This window comes from Sesamum indicum, linkage group LG15 (genome assembly GCF_000512975.1).
Source record: "Sesamum indicum cultivar Zhongzhi No. 13 linkage group LG15, S_indicum_v1.0, whole genome shotgun sequence".
Classification (NCBI taxonomy): Eukaryota; Viridiplantae; Streptophyta; class Magnoliopsida; order Lamiales; family Pedaliaceae; genus Sesamum; species Sesamum indicum.
The window spans coordinates 3,049,480-3,061,528 of NC_026159.1; positions in this window are offsets into that span (position 1 = coordinate 3,049,480).

Genomic DNA, 12,049 nt, shown 5'->3' on the forward strand with positions numbered 1-12,049 from the left:
GTGTGTGTGCAGTGTGTGTGGGTGTGTGTATGTGTGTGTGTGTGCAGTGTGTGTGGGTGTGTGTGCAGTGTGTGTGGGTGTGTGTATGTGTGTGTGTGAGAGAGAAGAGAGAGAGAGAGCTTGATGAGAGAGAGAGCGAGACAGAGAGAGAGTGAGAGAGAGAGAGAGCGAGAGAGAGAGAGAGAGAGAGAGAGAGAGAGAGAGCTTGATGAGAGAGAGAAAGAGACATATCACCCAATGTAGAAGCTTGTCCTTTTCAAGGTGATATTTTCTACTGTTCTTCTCAAACCGCTTCTTGCCCCTACCCACTCGCGGATCATCTGAAGCACTAAAAATCGGATTCAGAGACTGAAAAATGGTAACTCCTCCTCCTCCTCTTCTCCTTCCTACTCTTCCTCTTTATTCGCTTGCGCTTCAATTCCTGCAATTTATACCTGTAATTTAGCTGATTCAGAAAAGTGCTTTCAAAGGATAAAAAGAAAAAAACAATAAAAAAATAGAAAAGTACCTTCAAGGTAATCCAACTATCCATACTGCTCAAATGTAAAAAGACGCAGATGCCATTCGTTGGTGCAGAAGATAAAAGCAACACCTCACTTCTTCTATGTTCCAAATGGAAGTAAAACATGTTCTACCGAGACACACCTCCTCCACACACACACACACCCAAACACACACACCCCACATGCACACACACAAACACACACACACACACGCACACACCGACACACACACAAACACCACATGCACAGACACACACACACACCCAAACACCACACACACACACACACAAAAAAAAAGATGCATAGACGAGGGAATTAAAAAGCCAGAACAAGGAGGGGCCATCATTCAGCAAAACTTTTCAAGTTGGTTCGATAAAATTGAAAAAGAAATGGAATAGCTGATTAGAACATATAAAAATATATTCGTTCACATCATGATCTCAACAAAAACCTGCTACACCAGATCATGATTTTCATAGATGTTGATCTAGAAACTAGATAATATTAATCACAAAATCATGCCCTAATACAATTACATATATAAAACACACTAGAAAATGTTGCAACCTTCTTTGCTCCAATAATAGCATTGGGTTCAAAAAAGCAGCAATAGTTAAGCTCTTGATGCCCACAGGCAGATTTCCCTCAAACCATCGAATAGTAGCCAACAAGTAAAACAACTTTAAACTCAATAAAATTCTAAAGCATTATTGCAATATTTCAACTATCAGGACCGATCACATGTCGAAACCACACATCGCATACTTAGTAAATCTAAGAATTCTTACAACCAGAAAAACAAAGTAATTAAAATGATACATTACAAAAAACTGAAAAACAACAAATGCACCAAAGTAATGCATTATCCACTAAGTTAAAGTGATTTTCATCAAGAAGCTCATCAACCACCAGATTAAAGATTGAATATGGCACACTTAGCAATAGTATAGAGAAACCTTAAAAGCACAAGACATGTCACCCACTGTAGATGCTAGTCCTCTTCATGGCGATATTTCCTGCCCTTCTTCTTGGACCGCTTCTTGCCCCTACCCACTCGCGAATCATCTGAAGCACTGACATCGGAATCAGAGACTGAAGCTACTACTCCTCTTATGCCATAGATCAACATAATCATCAGAATAATCATATGAGAGATGGTAACTCCTACTCCTCCTCTTCTCCTTCCTACTCTTCCTCTTTCTTCGCTTGCGCTTCAGTTCCTGTAATTTATACCAGTAATTTAGCTAATTCAGAAAAGTGCCTTCAAAGAATAAAAAGAAAAACCAAAAAGAAATAGAAAAGTACCTTCAACGTATCCAACTACTCATACTGCTCAAATGAAAAAAGACGCAGATGGCATTCGTTGGCGCAAAAGATAAAAGCAACACCTCATTTCTTCTATGTTCTAAATGGAAGTAAAACATGTTCTACCCAGACACCCCTCCCTCCAGAGACACACCCTACACACACACACACACCCACACACACACACACATACACCCCCCATATGCACACACACACACACACACGCATACACCGACACACACACAAACACACACGCGTGTGCACACATTGACACACACACACACACACCACACTCACAGACACACACACACACACACCCAAACACCACACACACACACACACAAAAAAGATGCATAGACGAGTGAATTAAAAAGTCGGAAAAAGGAGGGGCCATCATTCAACAAAACTTTTCGAGTTGGTCGATAAAATTGAAAAAGAAATGTAGTAGTTGATTAGAACATATAAAACTATATTCGTTCACATCATGATCTCAACAGAAACCTGCTACACCAGATCATGATTTTCATAGATGTTGATCTACAAAACTAGATAATATTAATCACAAAATCGTGCCCTAATACAATTACAAATATAAAATACACTAGGAAATGCTGCAACCTTCTTTGCTCCAATAACAGCACTGGGGTTCAAAAGAGCAGCAATAGTTAAGCTCTTGATGCCTACAGGAAGATTTTCCTCAAACCATCGAATAGCAACCAACAAGTAAAACAACTTTAAACTCAATAAAATTCTAAAGCATTATTGCAATATTTCAACTAACAGGACCGATCACATGTCGGAATCACACATCGCATACTCAGTAAACATCAGAATTCTTACAACCAGAAGAACAAAGCAATTAAAATGATACATTACAACAAACTGAAAAACAGCAAATGCACCAAACTAATGCATTATCCACTAAGTTAAAGTGATTTTCATCAAAAAGCTCATCAACCACCAGATTAAAGATTGAATACGGCACATTTAGCAGTAGTATAGAAGAACCATAAAAGCACAAGACATGTCACCCACTGTAGATGCTAGTCCTTTTCATGGCGATATTTCCTGCTCTTCTTCTTGGACAGCTCCTTGCCCCTACCCACTCGCGAATCATCTGAAGCACTGACATCGGAATCAGATACTGAGTATGGCTTCCTACTACTCCTCTTATGCCGCAGATCAACATAATCATCAGAATAATCATCTCAAAGATGGTAACTCCTACTCCTCCTCTTCTCCTTCCTACTCTTCCTCTTTCTTTGCTTGCGCTTCAATTCCTACAATTTATACCATTAATTTAGCTGATTCGGAAAAGTGCCTTCAAAGGATAAAAAGAAAAACAAAAAAAAAAAAATAGAAAAGTACCTTCGACGTATCCAACTACCCATACTGCTCAAATGTAAAAAGACGAAGATGGCATTCGTTGGCACAAAAGATAAAAGCAACACCCACTTCTTCTATGTTCCAAACGGAAGTAAAACATGTTCTAACGAGACACCCCTCCCTCCACAGACACACCCTACACACACACACACACACACACACACACACCCCAAATGCACGCACACACAGACACACACACACACGCACACACCGATACACACACACCACACGCACAGACACACACACACACACACACAAACACCACACACACACACACAAAAAAAGACGCATAGACAAGGGAATTAAAAAGTCGGAACAAGGAGGGGCCATCATTCAGCAAAACCTTTCAAGTTGGTCGATAAAATTGAAAAAGAAATATAGAAGCTGATTTGAATATATAAAAATATATTCATTTACATCATGATCTCAACAGAAACCTGCTACACCAGATCATGATTTTCATAGATGTTGATCCAGAAACTAGATAATATTAATCACAAAATCGTGCCCTAATACAATTACATATATATAACACACTAGGAAATGCTGCAACCTTCTTTGCTCCAATTATAGCATTGGGTTGAAAAGAGCAGCAATAGTTAAGCTCTTGATGCCTACAGGCAGATTTTCCTCAAACCATCGAATAGCAACCAACAAGTAAAACAACTTTAAACTCAATAAAATTCTAAAGTATTATTGCAATATTTCAACTAACAGGACCGATCACAAGTCGGAATCACACATCGTATACTCAATAAATGTCAGAATTCTTACAACCAGAAGAACAAAGCTATTAAAGTGATACATTACAACAAACTGAAAGACAGCAAATGCACCAAACTAATGCATTATCCACTAAGTTAAAGTGATTTTCATCAACAAGCTCATCAACCACCAGATTAAAGGTTGAATATGACACACTTAGCAGTAGTATAGAGGAACCTTAAAAGCACAAGACATGTCACCCACTGTAGATGCTAGTCCTCTTCATGGCGATACTTCCTGCTCTTCTTCTCGGACCGCTTCTTGCCCCTACCCACTCGCAAATCATCTGAATCACTGATATTGGAATCAGAAACTGAGTATGGCTTCCTACTACTCCTCTTATGCCGCAGATCAACATAATCATCAGTTATGAAAGATGGTAACTCCTACTCCTCCTCTTCTCCTTCATACTCTTCCTCTTTCTTCGCTTGCGCTTCAATTTCTGCAATTTATACCAGTAATTTAGCTGATTCAGAAAAGTGCCTTCAAAGGATAAAAAAAAAAAACAAAAAAGAAATAGAAAAGTACCTTCAACGTATCCAACTACCCATACTGCTCAAATGTAAAAAGACGCAGATGGCATTCGTTGGCGCAGAAGATAAAAGCAACACCTCACTTCTTCTATGTTCCAAATGGAAGTAAAACATGTTCTACCCAAATACCCCTCCCTCCACAGACACACCCTACCCACACACACACACACAAACACCCCCCATATGCATACACACACACACACACGCACACACCGACACACACACGCACAAAACATGCATAGACACACACACACGCACAGAAACACCTCGCACACACACACAATAAAAAAGACGTATAGACGAGGGAATTAAAAAGTCGGAACAAGGAGGGGCCATCATTCAACAAAACTTCAAGTTGGTCGATAAAATTGAAAAAGAAATGTAGTAGCTGATTAGAACATATAAAACTATATTCGTTCACATCATGATCTCAACAGAAACCTGCTACACCAGATCATGATTTTCATAGATGTTCATCTACAAAACTAGATAATATTAATCACAAAATCGTGCCCTAATACAATTACAAATATAAAATACACTAGGAAATGCTGCAACCTTCTTTGCTCCAATAACAGCACTGGGGTTCAAAAGAGCAGCAATAGTTAAGCTCTTGATGCCTACAGGTTGATTTTCCTCAAACCATCGAATAGCAACCAACAAGTAAAACAACTTTAAACTCAATAAAATTCTAAAGCATTATTGCAATATTTCAACTAACAGGACCGATCACATGTCGGAATCACACATCGCATAATTAGTAAATGTCAGAATTCTTACAACAAGAAGAACAAAGCAATTAAAATGATACACTACAACAAACTGAAAAACAGCAAATGCACCAAACTAATGCATTATCCACTAAGTTAAAGTGATTTTCATCAACAAGCTCATCAACCACCAGATTAAAGATTGAATACGGCACACTTAGCAGTAGTATAGAGGAACCTTAAAAGCACAAGATATGTCACCCACTGTAGATGCTAGTCCTCTTCATGGCGATATTTCCTGCTCTTCTTCTCGGACCGCTTCTTGCCCCTACCCACTCGCTGATCATCTGAAGCATTGACATCGGAATCAGAGACTGAGTATGGCTTCCTACTACTCCTCTTATGCCGCAGATCAACATAATCATCAGAATAACCATTTGAAAGATGGTAACTCCTACTCCTCCTCTTCTCCTTCCTACTCTTCCTCTTTCTTCGCTTGCGCTTCAATTCCTGCAATTTATACCAGTAATTTAGCTGATTCAGAAAAGTGCCTTCAAAGGATAAAAAGAAAAACAAAAAAGAAATAGAAAAGTACCTTCAACGTATCCAACTACTCATACTGCTCAAATGCAAAAAGACGCAGATGGCATTCGTTGGTGCAAAATCTAAAAGCAACACCTTACTTTTTCTATGTTCCAAATGAACACAAAACATGTTCTACCTAGAAACCCTTCCCTCTGCAGACACACCCCAAACACACACACACACACTCACACACCCCACACACACACGCACACACACACCCCAAATGCACGCACACACCGACAGACACACACACCACATGCACAGACACACACCCAAACACCACACACACACACACACAAAAAGAAGCATAGACGAGGGAATTAAAAAGTCGGAACAAGGAGGGGCCATCATTCAGCAAAACTTTTCAAGTTGGTCGATAAAATTGAAAAAGAAATGTAGTAGCTGATTAGAACATATAAAAATATATTCGTTAACATCCTGATTTCAACAGAAACCTGCTACACCAGATCATGTTTTTCATAGATGTTGATCTAGAAACTAGATAATATTAATCATAAAATCGCGCCCTAATACAATTACATATATAAAACACATTAGGAAATGCTGCAACCTTCTTTGCTCCAATAATAGCACTGGCTTCAAAAGAGCAGCAATAGTTAAGCTCTTTATGCCTACAGGCAGATTTTCCTCAAACCATCGAATAGCAGCCAACAAGTAAAACAACTTTAAACTCAATAAAATTCTAAAGTATTATTGCAATATTTCAACTAACAGGACAGATCACAAGTCGGAATCACACATCGTATACTCAGTAAATGTCAGAATTCATACAACCAGAAGAACAAAGCAATTAAAATGATACATTACAACAAACTGAAAAACAGCAAATGCACCAAACTAATGCATTATCCACTAAGTTAAAGTGATTTTCATCAAGAAGCTCATCAACCACCAGATTAAAGACTGAATACGGCACACTTAGCAGTAGTATATAGGAACCTTAAAAGCACAAGACATGTCACCCACTGTAGATGCTAGTCCTCTTCATGGCGATATTTCCTGCTCTTCTTCTCGGACCGCTTCTTGCCCCTACCCACTCGCGAATCATCTGAAGCACTGACATCAGAATCAGAGACTGAGTATGGCTTCCTACTACTCCTCTTATGCCGCATATCAACATAATCATCAGAATAATCATCTGAAAGATGGTAACTCCTACTCCTCCTTTTCTCCTTCCTACTCTTCCTCTTTCTTCGCTTGCGCTTCAATTCCTGCAATTTATACCAGTAATTTAGCTGATTCAGAAAAGTGCCTTCAAAGGATAAAAAGAAAAACAAAAAAGAAATAGAAAAGTACCTTCGACGTATCCAACTACCCATACTGCTCAAATGTAAAAAGTCGCAGATGGCATTCGTTGGCGCAGAAGATAAAAGCAACATCTCACTTCTTCTATGTTCCAAATGGAAGTAAAACATGTTCTACCGAGACATCCCTCCCTCCACAGACACACCCTACACACACATACACACACACCCACACACACTCACACCACACACACACACACACACACCCCACATGCACACACACACACACACATACACACACACCACACACCACACACACATACCAAAACCACATTACTAGGAAACTGTTACCACTAAAATATGTATGAAACTACCCATAAGTACTTGAAGGCAGAAAAGTAAATGAAACTTGGGGAGGTGAATGATTAGTTCTTTACCTGATAAACAGTATGCCACATGTAAGCACAAGCATGAGTCAACCATCAGCTACAGCAAATATAACTGATCATTTGTTCCTGAGCAAAAGGACCATTCTCCCTCTTCCATTTGAGTACCCAAAAATCAAGGTGATGCTACAGAAACTATCATGTGATTCAAGGGTGAAAATTATAGAGACAGCTATTAGCAGGAAATCACACCAAAGTCAGGGTTCAAAATTACAACATTTTGTAGGGGTCGCTGACAACAAATTCAAGAATTGGTTAGCAGATCAAAACCAACCAAGGCATTTATCATATTTTATCAATCCTCCACTCATTTTCTCTCATTATATCCCCTCCACTAAAGTAAATCAATCCAAGACCGCTCTTTCTAACGAGATATATTGAAAGGAAAAAAGAAGAGGGACAATGCATTCTCTCCTATCTTGTTATTGCTCTTTATTTCAATAAATACTCTTTAATATCAGGTAAACAAAAATGAGGATACACATCTATGCAAGAACACAAAATTATTACAAAGGACATAAATAGACCACAAAGACAAGCAATAGCCGTAATGAGCATAAAATATTGCAAAACTATGGTGACATCCTGCACAAGAAAAAGGATTGTGAAGATAGAAATGAAAACTTAGAAATTGAAGGAGAATGGCAAATGTAACAAGATGCAGATGGCATTCATTGGCGCAGGAGATAAAATCAACACCTCACTTCTTCTATGTTCAAAATAAAAACATGTTCGACCGTGACACACACACACCCCACACACACACACCCACACACCCCCCCCCCCCCACACACACCCCCCCCACACGTCCCACACGTACACACACACACACACACACAAGATTAGCTTTGTATTTACTAAGACATTTCAACAAAAGCCCAAACGATAAGAAATATAAATCATACAAGACACCTCAACCTTTAACAAAGTTAGCATAAAAACTTGTAATGGATTTTGATTACTTCATGAAACTTACCTCTTTTCCAAAAAGTTAAAGCTAGTGACTACTTCAAGTAAAGATATCATTCACTTTCTAAAGAACAGTTGTGTGATTTATCAAGCAAGGCCGTAGATTCAACTACTTATAGGCCTAATATCCTGGTTTCTGCAAATACCAAAACCATATTACTAGGAAACTGTTACCACTAAAATATGTATGAAACTACCCATAAGTACCTGAAGGCAGAAAAATAACAGAAACTTGGGTAGGTGAATGATTAGTTCTTTACCTGATAAACAGTATGCCGCATGTAAACACAAACATCAGCTACAACATATATAACTGATTAATTGTTCCTGAGCAAAAGGATCATTCTGCCTCTTCCGTATGAGTACCCAAAAATCAAGGTGATGCTATAGAAACTACCATGTGATTCAAGGCTGAAAATTACAGAGACCGCTTTTAACAGGAAGGAAATCGAAATGGCTAATCACACCAAAGTTATGGTTCAAAACTACAATATTTTGTAGTGGTCGTTGGCAACCAATTCAAGAATTGGTTAGCAGATTATAACCACCCAAGGCAGAAATCAATCCTCAACTCATTTTCTCTCACTATATCCCCTCTAGTAAAAGTAAATCAATCCAAGACCAATCTTGCTAACGAGATATATTGAAAGAAAAAGAGAAGAGGGACAATGCACTCTCTCCGGTCCTGTTATTGCTCTTCATTTCAATAAATACTCTTTTATATCACGTAAACAAAAATGAGAATCACATCTCTGCAAGCACACAAAAATATTACAAAGGACATAAATAAATCACAAAGACAAACAATATCCATAATGAGCATAAAATATTGCGAAACTATGGTGACATCTTGCACGAGAAAAAGGATTTTGAAGATAGAAATGAAGACTTAGAAACTGAAGGAGAATGACAAATGTAACAAGACGCAGATGGCATTCGTTGGCGCAGGAGATAAAATCAACACCTCACTTCTTCTATGTTCAAAATGGAAGTAAAACATGTTCAACCGTGACACACACACACACACGCACTAGATTGGCTTTGTATTTACTAAGGCAATTCAGCAAAAGCCCAAACGACAAGAAACATAAATCACACAAGACGCCTAAACCTTTAACAAAGTTAGCATAAAAACTTGTAATGGATTTTGATTACTTCATGAAACTTACCTCTCTTCCAAAAAGTTTAAGCTAGTGTCTCCTTCAAGTAAAGGAATCTATTATTAAAAATATTTTACCAAATAATAAGAAGAATATTTTTTATTAATAAAAATATTTATCGAAATGAGTATTGTTCATTTACTTTAAATTATTTAGTTGAAATAAAATAAATATTACTAACAATATTTTCAACTAACGAATTCGAGTTCAAATATTAGTGCATTTATTGATACCAAAAACAACTTTGGAGGAAAATTATATGATTAATAGAAAAATAAAACTGTACTTTTTTTACTTTTGGCATTATATTTCAACTTTTCGTCCAATTCTGTACGGAAACAAAATTGAACTTTAGAAGGATTTTGTATACATCGAGTTTTACTTCACCTTAATTTCTTCTCCCTAACAAGACACTAAATTATCACTTATATTCTGATATTTCATCCCAACCGAACACACTCTAAAATACACCCCATATAAAAATTTATGCGAGTGAAATCAAAATAATTTACCGACATGAAATTCAATTTTTACTTTTCTTTTAATTTTCATTGAGATAGAAGTCAACAATACTTCCGACGCATTCAAGTGCAGATAGAAGTCAACAATATGTTAACCAACCATCAAGTGGAAAAGGCCAAGACATGAAATCTTTATGAAAATGACACTTTTAAGCAATACTTTATTTTAGTATTCATATCGCATTAACGACTTCTCTTTTGTTAGTAATACGAAGGAACTAAACTCCCAACCCAACCGCGACGGGTACGCTGTTTTTGTCCTGCAGATGCCAATAACTTCAAATACAAGAATACGGTGTCCCGTACATTCAACACCTTATTTATTTTCTTACTATAATAATATCGGGTGATTTTTTATATTTAAATTTTATAAAAAAAATTAAATATTTTTTCAATATGATCAAAATGAATTTAATTCTATATATAAATAATATTAATAGTTTCACCAACAATTAGCAAAATTAAAAAAAAATGGCGCTTGTGGGGTATAATTAACTATATATATATATATTTATTTTAACAAACATAGGGATTGAATATAAGATTTTTTCACAGAAAATATCATAAAATTTGATTATCAATTTATGAGATTAGCGGCAAACGTTAGATTTGAGAAAAGATATAAGGAGGGGAAAGGGGTGTGGTAGAGTGAGAGTGTCGTGAATTCTAAGCTAAGAGTTCAATAATTAAAGCATGACGTAATTCCCATCAACACTATACCCATCACATTGGATTATAGGGTGTCCACTGACACATTCGTTGCTGCCCAAACTATTTTATTCTTATAAAAACAAAAATATGATCTGCAAATATATACGCATTCCTTTGCTATTCATATAAATTAACATATAAAAATATATAATTTAAATTTTAAAATAAAATAAAGAATGAGTTTAAAAATTTAGAAAATAAATTGATATTGAATATACATTACTAGATATTTATTAAAAAAAGATAAATTGCAATGAGTTTTCATTATATTTGCTATAATTATAAATATGCTTCTAAAATATGGGTTGTTTGAAGGAAGTATTTGTCAGAAGGCCGCTAATTCTAATGTTGAATTTATAATTTTTTAAATAATGAAGGGTATTTATTTATAATTATGACAATTTTCTGAGATGTCCATTTTAATTTACTCAAAAAAAAAATGATTATCTGATGAGTGAAAAAATATATTCAAAAGTAATTTTTGTTAATAAATATCTTGTCAACCAATATAATTATTTTAGGGTTCTCACCTTAATAATAATATATGCACAAATCTATACTATTATAAAAGAAAATACTTTGTTGTACTAATTTTTTAGTATCCAAATTTACCCTTTATTTTATTTTTTTCTTATAAAAAAAATGTGATTAGATTAGTAATTTTAATATTTTTTTAATAATTTCATAATTATATATTTTTTAACTACTCATTGCTCCACATTTTTCTCTTATATTACTTCTCCACATCTATTATAATTTATTTTTTTTCATAAGTCCTTTTTTTAATTATATTTCAATAAAAGAACTTCTATATGCTCTTGAAAATTGCATGTCGCAATACTTAATACATACATGTATATATATATATATATATATATTTATTCGTAGTGTACAAAGTAAAAACAAGCAGCATCAACTACTCAACTTTATCATTTGGCGCGCCTGAAATCCCGTGTTTTATTACGTTGGATTTATGCTCTTCTATTTTCAACTCAAAGGAAAAGCCAAATAAATAAATAATTAAATAAATCTACCTAACCAAGAAATCAAAGTTCATTTAAATTTATAACAAAAAATTTAAGAGACACTTCTGAAATATCTAAGTTCAGTGTATAATATTATTATATTAAACTAAAAAGAAGAAATAGTGAAGAAGTAAATGGAATATTTCGAGAAAAGAATAGCAAAAA